Genomic DNA, 11,152 nt, shown 5'->3' on the forward strand with positions numbered 1-11,152 from the left:
TCATCCGTATTAACTCGCGATCTTCCTTTCGGCTACGATGCCAAACGTGAAAGTTGGGAAATCTACCAACCCCATTTCACCGCGCGGCAACTTGGTTACCTTCAATGCTTTCCTCTACCTCTACTAACCTCCTGTTCTCTCCTAAGCCAATGACACCTTTCTAGTATTCGGAAAGAGAATGCAAGGAGGCCGAGCAAGAATTTCAAGAAAGGTGCAAGAAATTCTGTTTTCAGCCAAACGTCATTGAGACTCTCAACACTGCCACCTTTATTGACTGGTGGGCCGCATATACTCAAGACTTTTTCAACGTACCAGTCAAAAACGTTATCAAGAAAATATTCGGCGATCGTCTAAAGAAAACTTCCGCCCCGACACCCAAAGAAACAGCTCAAGGTATTTGTCTGTGTCTATCATTTTACGTTGGCCATTTTTTCAAACTCTCTTTTGATTTGATTTTAGCTTTTCTAGGTAGTCATACGGACGCAGCAGCTGCAACCGTGGGCAAGAAAAAACTTGCCCCCTTGCTAAAGAAAACCACAACCGCCTCCCAGTTTCACCCAGAAGCCACAACAGCAGGCAATATTCCTTGCCCCAAAAATAATGTCAAAAAGTTGGCAAAAAAAGAGGAGCAAGAGATCCATGTGATCTCCAGTCAGACCACAGGAGTAATCGCTGAGTCTCCTCGCACCCTTGTTACTCAGACTTCGATGGACATGCAACTAAATCATTCCGCTAGTCGAGCAGTTGAGGTTCATCCCGCTCGACAAGTTGTGGTCGAACCAACCAATGATCTGGTGGTCAAAACACTTGCAGCACCAAGGCCTGCCATTGTTCCTGTCTTGGAGGAAGTGGCCATCCTGGTCGAGACAAACATCCATCCCCATCCACAAACAAAAACAGTGGTCGTTCGGGAGAAGAGGTATGATTATGTTGTTGGTAACTTCTTCGAATAAATTATGAATACTAATAACTCTTATTTCAGGATGATGAAGGCGACGAAACCCCGCTAACAAGTTGCCCTCGACCGACCAAACCCCTTACCACTTATTCTCTTCTTGTGGTTGAGGCGGCTGACCATGTCGATCATTCTGTAGTAGATCATGGGAAAAGGCCTCTTGTCGAGCCAGAAGCAACGGTGGAGACACCAATCCATCTGCAGGATCAAAACCTTGGCGTTCCTCCACAAGAAGTCACTTCGGCGTTTGTAAGGCTCGATCCCTTTCTCTTTTTAGTTTTACTATAACAACTCTGAACCGAGAAAAATATTAAATGTCAGGTGCCCAACTATTCATTTCATCGACAATTTTATGCGCCGAAGGGTGTTATCTATATTTCATGGCCACCTCAATGGTCGTCGAACGTAGATAACCTTTATTGGGCGCGTGAATTGAGAAGCAATCTTAAACACTGGGCTCAGCCATTAAGCTCTCTAGGTTTAAGCAATGAACCAGGGGACATGGTCGAAGTCTCCTCTCGACAGGTTTAAAATAAATTCCCTCTGCTATGTTCTTTATAATTTTCCTTTTGCTTAAAATCTTTTCTTGTGCAGCCTTCATGGGAGGTCGAGCTTAAGGCTCTACTCTTGAATATTTCTAGAGTAGCTAAGTCTTCTGCTGCGTCGACCGAGTTTTCGGAGACCGTGGCCGAATCCAATGCCTTTGCCAAGCTGCAAGAAATCCTATCCCTCTCTGCCTCACAGGTCCTTCAATGTAAAGGCCTCAACTTTGTAGGAGAGTATTAAGCACCGAAAATGTCGTTCACTTATTCAATCTCCTGGAGCGGACTCGGTAGCACTTTATTATTTTTGAACAAGCTCTACGGGCGGAGGACGACCTAATGGTTGCAAAGATTGCTCATGAGGCCAGCTGGTCGAAGGTTGAGGCCATAAAAGCAAAGAAAGTGCAGCTGATCGGCTTTGATCACCAAATTTCTGAGCTTTAACATCAAATTGCCAAGCTTCAACAACAAAGGTCGGTTGTTGCTTCAGAACTCGAAAAGAATTTTGAGGTGAATAAGGCTTGACTGACAGACTTCGCAGCTGGAATAAAGCAGATCCAGCATCTTCAACTTAACAAAAAGACGAGGCAAGCCGAAGTCATAATAAGCGAAGTAAGGTGGTTGGAGTTGAAAGCCGCTCTTGAAGCCTTCCTTCCTTATACCCCCTAGGATTTTAGGAATCTTTTGTAATTTCACTTGTACGTCATTTTCAATGAAATAATCTTTTATTCTCGCATCTCCCAAGTGACTGGGTAGTATCTCTTTAAAAAATTCTCGTTGATTGGCAACTTGTGAACTAAACCAGTCTAATCCTCGAGGTGTTATGCCTCCTTGCCAAGGACTTTGTGGCGACAAACGGTCCTTCCCAATTTGGCAACCATTTGCTGAACCTGGGGTCTTTAGTCCCTATGGGCAACAAAGTTCGCCAAACCAAATCGTCATTTTCGAATGTTTTTTTTTCTGACTCGCTGATTATAGACTCGTTCGGCAATCTTCTTCTGTGCCACCAATAAATTATAAGCATCAAGACGAATTTCTTCCAAGTTTTCCAACTCTTGTCTCATGGCTTAACTGTATTCAGCACTGAACAAACTACTTTGTTCGATCACTCATAACGAGTTTATACTCAGCTTGACCGGTAACATAGCGTCGTGTCCATAGGTTAACGCCTATAGAGTCGTTCTGATGGCAGATCGGAGTGAAGTTCGATAGGCCTATAATGCTTCATTTAGCTTCAAATGCCACATACTAGGTCTCTCTTACCATTTTTTCAAGAATATCGATCAAAACCTTATTACTTGCTTCGGCCTGCCTATTCACATGTGGGTAATACGGGGTAGACTGCTTGAGTTGAATATTTAGATTTGCCGTATACTTCTTAAAATTGTCGGCTATAAAGATTGTGCCATTGTCAGTTATGATCGTTTCTGGCATGCCGAATCTGGTCATAATATTTTCTTCTACAAAATTGCAAACTTCTTTGGTCGTTAATTTATCGTATGATTTCACTTCGACCCACTTAGTGAAGTAATCGGTAGCCACTAGTATCCACGTGTGTTTTGCTGCTCTAGAAAACGGCGTGATTTTGCCGATTACATCCATTGCTTATCCTCTGAACGGCCATGGTTTGGTAACCGAGTGGAGTAATTCGGCCAGGACTCTATGTATAGGTTCATGACTCTGACATTGTAATATTTTACAACGGGCAAATAGTAGCCTGTTATAATAAAACGACTTACTACCACAATCGTAGTCAGCACATTGTGAAAGTATTAAACCACCACGTACATTGGCCGTGATCAATATTGTTAGTAGCCACACCGTATTTTTTAATCTTCCACGAACATTAAACGTGATGTTGTTATACACTATTTTAAACAGTTTTAGAACGCGGGACTAAAAATTTTCACAATATTCCCACACTTCCCCAAATTTAAGTGAAATCATTCCATAATTTTTTTTACTTCCTTTTTATTCTCTCCCACCAACACCAACTTCAAAACTTCCCAACCGTTCTTAGTTAGCCATCTACAGATTTTCATTCACTTTCTCCCTCTCATTGACCTCATCTTCTTCCCTTTCATGGTTATTCTGAGAAGCCAAACAGGTATTTATAGAAGGCTCTCTTTCTCCCCCCTCTCATCTCTCTCTCTCTCTCTCTCTCTCTCTCTCTCTCTCTCTCTCTCTCTCTTTTAACTAACCAAAATTTTTAATTTTGAAATATGAATTTCTTTTATTCAAGCTCCCTAATTTATTAGAAATTCACTCTAGGTTTTGGTGTTTATTCCAAGAAGCTCGTATGAAGCTTGAAGGGTCAAGACACAATAATTCCAATCATGAGGCAGAATTGAGGTGGTTTTACAATCCATGACACCATTCGTCTCAAGGGAATAAAAATCAATTATGGTAACAGTTTAGAGGATTGTGTCCATTCTTTCCACAAATTTGACACTCCATAGTTGGTGACCAAAGCTAGAAGTATTTGATCATTTTTAGCAATTAGGTGCAGTGTGTCATCTGTGTCCTAGTTTCAGTATTTCCAAACCATGATAGCCAATTTCCACTAGATTGCTTGTTACCAAAGGATTGACCTCTGCCATTTGAAGACTTGTAATTCCCATTGCCATTTGCTTTTGGTTGATACCTAAATTATCACTAAACTATCTTAGTGCACTATTCTGTCCAACAAAACCATAAGTGTTTGAGAAGTCAGAAAATGGTGTTGGTTGCTGAAATAGTATAAGCAATTGTTAACTTGTTGAAACTGCATTGGTTGCTGAAACAATGCTTGCTGCTAAGCATCACCAAACTGAGTATTATCATAAGGAAACCCTTGTTGAATTGAGACTTCCACTGGCTGAAATGCACTTTGTTGCAAAAAAGAAAAACCACTAGCATTTGAAGCCCCATAAAAAGAATTTTGTGCTGGAAATTGCAAAACACTTTGTTGAGGAAATGGTAAACCAAAACTAGGAACAGCATTTGGTACCCTAGTAATTGTACCTCTAGCTGAATATGAAATGTTATCAGAATTACTTGAAGTTCCCTTTGTGATACCAGACATTGATGAAGATGAGCCAGGTGAACCGTGCATATATAAACTAGAGAAATTACATGCCAACCTATTTACCATTGAGTCATTTTCCCTTTCTACACATAGTAATTGTTCCTTGAATTCTCATAAAGAAACAGAAGTATTTCTTGTGAGTATCACAGTTCTTATAATTGAATACTCTCTTGCTAAACCAGACAAGGCAACCACAACAAAATTATTATTAGATAGAAATTCACCAGCTGCAATCAACAGTTCTTTAATATTTCTGAGCCTAGATAGGTATTGTTCAATTGAATCACTCCCTTTTGCATTGTCTAGAATTCAGTTTTCAAAGTGTTCACTCTTGCTTTCGAAATAGATGCATATATGTCATGCAAACTCACCCAAGCCTCATGTGTTGTTTTGCACCCCAAAACATGTTCAATGGATTCATCAGATAAGATTGCAATAAGCGAACTGAGCAATGCTAAATCTCTTGCTTCCTACTTAAGAAATGCATCAATGATCTCACTAGTTACCCCACGCTCAATATGAATCACAAACTTTGGTGGACACACAGCAGTGTCATCAAGGTGATCAAACAACTCATAACCTTTCAAAACCGACTTGAATTGAAAAACCCATTTTCGAGAAATTCTTATCATTCAACTTCATAGCCATCTATAGATTTTCATTCACCCTCTCCTTCTTATTGACCCCATCTTCTTCCCTTTCATGGTTATTCTGAGCAGCCAAGCAAGTATTTATAAAAGGCTCTCTCTCTCTCTTAACTAACCAAAATTTTTAATTTTGAAATTTGAATTTCTTTTATTCAAGCTCCCTAATTTATTAGAAATTCACTCTAGGTTTTGGTGTTTATTCTTCAAAATTTAAGGTTTGCAATTTTTTCTTTTAAAGTGCTATGTACAGTATTTGGTTGATAAAGTCTTTTCCCTTGTAGGCATCTAAGAGCAGAAACCAAACTGGAGCGGTGTTACTCTTGGAAGGATTTGGTAGCAATTTTGTTTGCTTTAAATTTTTTTTTTTCCTTCAGTTTTTTATATAAATATATTTGGTTGATAAAGTCTTTTACCTTTACATCCTCACACACCCCTTCACGTGTAGGGAGTTTTTTCAAGCCAAACACATCTAATGCAGTGCATGAAAGAGAAATTCATTGAGCTCTCATATTTAATGGCTAATTTATATTTTAGTAATTTGTATTTTGGTAAGTTGTGTTTTAATTATGTATTTAGATTGGGACTTGATTATCATTTATAAAGTTTTAGTGGACTAGGAAGTTGTGTTAGCGTTTAATTAAGCTACTAGCTAGGCCTTTTAAAATGCTAGAATTTTGGAGGTTAAGGGGGGAAGGTATTTGAATGAATTTATGAATAGAGCTTGGCTCTTTATCTTAGTCTCCTTCTCTAGTTGTGTTGCGTTTGTCTAGTTGATTCTCTGCCCTTTAACAGTCCCCCATCATTCGGTACCAGAGCTTTGCTACGTTCTTTGGGTCATTTCCGCACCATTTATGTAAAATGGTGGGACAAAGAGGTAGAGGAAAGCATGAGCACCATATGAGCATCATGGAATCTAGGGATGAAAGAGATAAAGAACTTCAAGCACTTCAAAGACAAGTTGAGCAACTTAGTAGGTGAATTGAACTCCAAAAAGCTCGTATGAAGCTTGGTGGGTCAAGACACAATAATTCTGATAATGAGGCAGAATTGAGGTGGTTTTACAATCGACGACACCGTTCATCTCAAAGGAATAAAAATCAATTATGGAAGCTTAGGATGCCAAGATTTCATAACTGGCTTAAGGTGGTGAAGGATTATGCGAAAGATTACAAACCAGATGACGCTGAAGGATTAGCGTTTGAGGTTGAAGCACTAATTGAACAAAGTTTCAAACCTGGACATAAGTCAATTTTCTTTGCCTTCTTATTTTGAAATTAGGTGTAAGGAAGATAAACTTGGCATTTCTCTTGAAGAAGAAACTCAATATGGTGAAATGAAATTTGATTGTGATAAAGAACCCAAGTTTGATCAAATGGTTAGTTCTTTTGATTGGACTATACCACATATTTTTAATGAATATGCTGACAATGAAGAAGTGAAATTGAAGAATGTCAACCTCGACACTTTTCTAGATAAAACAATTGAATTTGTATCACTGAAGAACTCAACAAGTCTATGTCAAGACGGGGTTTGCAAATCAAATTCTACAAGGGATATTTTGGCCTCTAATTATGCTTTAGATGTGGAGTCTTGTGTTGACCAAACAAGCAGCAACAAATTGATGGTTTTTGGTAATAGAGATATGGTGCTAGAATTCAAAAATAGATGCACGCCACAACACATTGCCACACATGAGCAACTTAAAGCTGTGGAAATTACTCTTACATTTGAGTTACATGATTTGGTTTGGTATGACTTCATGCACACTAACATAACCAAAAAAAATGGGAGAGCAAAAAAAGTTATTGCAATATTTGGAAGTTGATACATCCTCAAGAAATCTTTATAAACTATTGCGTCTTCTGGAAATAACCGCCTTTTTTTTCTATTATGCAAAGAAGTTGTTTGTTAGCTTGAAAAAGAAAACTAAGCATGCGAAGAAAAGTTGGTTACAACACTTTGGGCTATGGATCGATTTTGAATAGTGAACTCGTGGGCAAGTTCTTTCTCACCTAGAGAGTCTGATGCAGTGCATGAAAGAGAAATTCATTGAGCTCTCGTATTTAATGGCTGATTTATATTTTAGTAATTTGTACTTTGGTAAGTTATGCTTTAATTATGTATTTGGGTTGGGACGTGATTATCATTTATGAAGTTTTAGTGGACTAGGAAGTTGTGTTAGCGTTTAATTAAGCAGTTGGCTAGGCCTTTTAAAATGCTAAAATTCTGGAGGTTGAGGGGGGAAGTTATTTGAATGAATTTATGAACAGAGCTTGGCTCTTTATCTTAGTCTCCTTTTCTAGTGGTGCTAGTGTTCGTCTTGTTGATTCTCTGCCCTTTAATAGTCCCCCATCAACTTGGATAACATGAATTAGGTGACGTGGAGCACATGTAACTATTGGGCTTTACATTCACGTGGGGCAATCTGCTCTGATACCAAGAACAAAGTTGAGGTTTCACCATAAAACCAATTGGTAATAGGGGGAGTAACCCAACATCTTATAAGCTCTTGCAAGGTTCATCATCTCATCAATGTAGGATTCATTCTCAACACAATAATTCACAAATATAACAACCAACGAATGCCATGTTGAGTAGAAATAGGAGAAGATCCCCACAAATTGAAATAAATTAACTAGTCTTTTATGGGAACTCAAAGAATAGGAAGCATGATGACTTAGCTAAAATGCAAACATTATACTAGAGAGCAGAGTCTAAAATACCACATAACCAAATATTTTTTAAGTTTATCACTATCTCCCACTTGAATTGATTAACATGGCCTAGTGCAACATCGTCCCTATAGTACAACTCACACCTCTTAGTACCATGCCCAATGGTCATCTGAGTCTAGATATCCTAAAGTAAATAAAAAGTGGGAAACATTAGTACTTCACAACCTACTTGTTCAACAACTTGTTCGACGGACAATAGATGATTATACAGTGTTGGAACAAAGAGTGGGTGATGCGACAAAAGAGACGGAGTAAGTGCAATAGAGCTGACTCCAGTAACAAGAGTAATATCCCCATCAGCAGTAATTGCACTTTCTCTTTAAGGTGATGTCATATATCGAAACAAAGATTGATCATATGTCATATAATCAGTAGAAATCAATGATCCAACTTGTGTTGCTTGTCCATCTCTTGACAAAGGCTCTTCAACTCAGCTAAATACAAATTAACTTGGCATATGTTCTACCACGTGTGTGTAGCTTTACATCGAAGTGCATAATATTAAGAATTGTTAGATCCATAGTAAAACATCTAGGTTACATTATCCTAGATGTTTTTTGCATTGAGTAACTGAAGAAAGAGGCCAAGAAGATGAGACTCCATGGTTTTCAGCAGCATTTATTGTACCCTGGACTAGTGTCATTGAGCTGTGGCGTCTGTCTATTCAGAAATCTCAATTTCTCCAACCTAGCATCGTGTACTTCCATCCTTGACCAGACCTTGAAGTTTAAGTTGGTTAGTTTAAACCCAAACAACAAAGCATTGGTGTTGGATGATCTGTTAGAGGAAGACCCAACTTGAGTGGTTATGTGAACCAAATCTACAGAATTTTTTTTCTTCAACCATTGAAGGGAATGATAGTGAAGAGATGATTTTTGATGGAACTAGTTTGTTTGATTTGGATTCATGCTGGTTAACAACGATCAGCCAGGTTTTTTTTTTTTTTTTTTTTTTTTTTTGTTAGTGGTTTGGATTTATGCTACTTGTAATTGCACGAATAACAAAGATAAGGATTTTAGGGTTTTTGGTAGATCTTGTGTTTTAAGACTAACAAACTAGGGTTTGGGAAGAGACATGCCTAAACTTGCTTTGATACCAAGATAAAAGTGTTTAGGGTTTGAATTGATGTATTCTTCTCTCAAAAAGAATACACACACACACACACAAATACAAGGATATCTAGGTACATAAAGTTAGGGGTGGGCATAAAAACCGCCAAACCGCATCGAACCGTATGAAAAAAAACCGAAAAGAACCATGTTGATCGGAAAAGTCAACTTTGAGTAAAAAACTGAACTGGACCATTCAAACTAGTTTCGGTTTCAATTTCGATTTTGAATGAACAAGAACCAGCCGGAACTGAACCGAACCGTTTTATTAATAATTAATTAATTAATTATATACACACACATGTCATGGTATAATAGGTTGAAAAATTAGGTTCACTAAGTTGCAAAGCAGGGGATCCTAATTAGGGCTCACATGGCCTAACCCTCACCTCTCTTACACGGCCTCACCCCTCACATCCCCATTCCCCCATTTCACACAGCCGACCCTCCTCTCATCCAAAAATATCAGTGATTCCTCAGGCAGCCCACAACCTCAGCTCTCTACGACGACCCTCATCATCCCTCCTCTACAACAAGTCACGACTCTTTGTCATCCGTCCTCCCTCCTTGGTATTTTCTCTATCATTTCACATATTTGAGATTAGGAATATGGTTGAGTTCCACTGGTTTTCCATTTTCTTTTACCTGCACTATATATGTGTGATTAACACTGTCTAATTGAGTTATGTGACTCATGTCCTGCATATGGGTTCCTTGCCGGTGTCATGAGTAAAGGTATGTAACATGATTTGTTCCCTTATTTTGTTCATATTGTTGGGTTGATTTCTATCACTTCATGGTTGGATTGTTTCAGTTTTTTGATACCTGAATTAAGCTTTGATTTGCCCACAACTCCAACTCCTGTAGCGCAAACTTGTCGTGGACTCCGTTTCTAGAGGTAAAACTCCATTTTCTTCTCCACTTGTTTCGAGATATCTTTTGACCAACCTCTTGTTATAATTGTTAATTAGATCTCTTGTACTCTCTAATCCCAAAAAATAAATAAATGAAGTTAAATTAAACCTGTACTTGTTCATGCGAGATGTGGATGGATATGTGGAATTGTTTTGGGATTATAAGAACTGATAGGTTTTTAAGTGTTGGGTTCTTTTGTTTCAGATTATTTTGGAGTATCTCTCTCTCTTTAAACTTGCATATAAATAATTTAGTAATTAATTGTACTAATTTGTGTTTTTGATAGATCTAATGCTTGTAATTTGTAATTCAAAAACACCTAAACGATCATTGGTGTTGGATTTGTTGCTATTTTGTTTAGTGATTTGTATCTTGTTATGCAATTTTTTGATCCAGGTATCTGAGATATTTTTTGTGCGGGTTACTTGATGTAGTCAGGTTATTTGAAGGCTCCCCTGTACCTAGTCGTGTGACTTCTCAACTTATCTTTCTTCATTTGTTATGCGAGTGTTATTCTTTTGTTTTATTGTTAGAATCTGCTCTAAGTTTTGTATTCGGATTTTATACGGCTTTGCTTATGTGGATTTCAAATTGATACTGCTTGTGGATCAATTTGTAGATCAATTTCAACATGTATGTGAATGACAAGATACAAATAGTTTATGATGATTTGGTGTATTTGAATGTTGCTTTAGAAGATGTATTTGAATGCATGATGATTTGGTGTTCAAATAATTTAGTGTTTGAAATCGTAAATCGGCAAGAACCGAATCAGAACCGGTGTAGACCGAACTATACGGTTCTAGTAATAAATTTAAGTGGAACCGTACCGAACCGAACCGTTGATATTTTAAGGCTTTGGTTTCGGTTTAGGGTTGGAACTACACCGAAACGCATCATCCCCACCCCTACATAAAGTTCTTATTCAATGTATATGGAATTTCTATCAATTACAAATCTATAATAAATAGAAAAGTTGACTAGAATAAATAAGAAAGTTGACTATAATAAATAAAAAAGTTGACTCACGCTAACATAATCAACTCTTCTCTTCATTCTACCACTTAATATTACAGTCTAGTGGTATTCTTCTTTACTTGTAAGTGAGAGATCTTAGGTTCGACTCTTACCAAAGACGAACTTGAACCACATTATTGCTAGCCATTATGAGGCTTAGCCCAC

This window comes from Pyrus communis, chromosome 2 (genome assembly GCF_041283825.1).
Source record: "Pyrus communis isolate YQ-2024b chromosome 2, ASM4128382v1, whole genome shotgun sequence".
Taxonomy (NCBI): Eukaryota; Viridiplantae; Streptophyta; class Magnoliopsida; order Rosales; family Rosaceae; genus Pyrus; species Pyrus communis.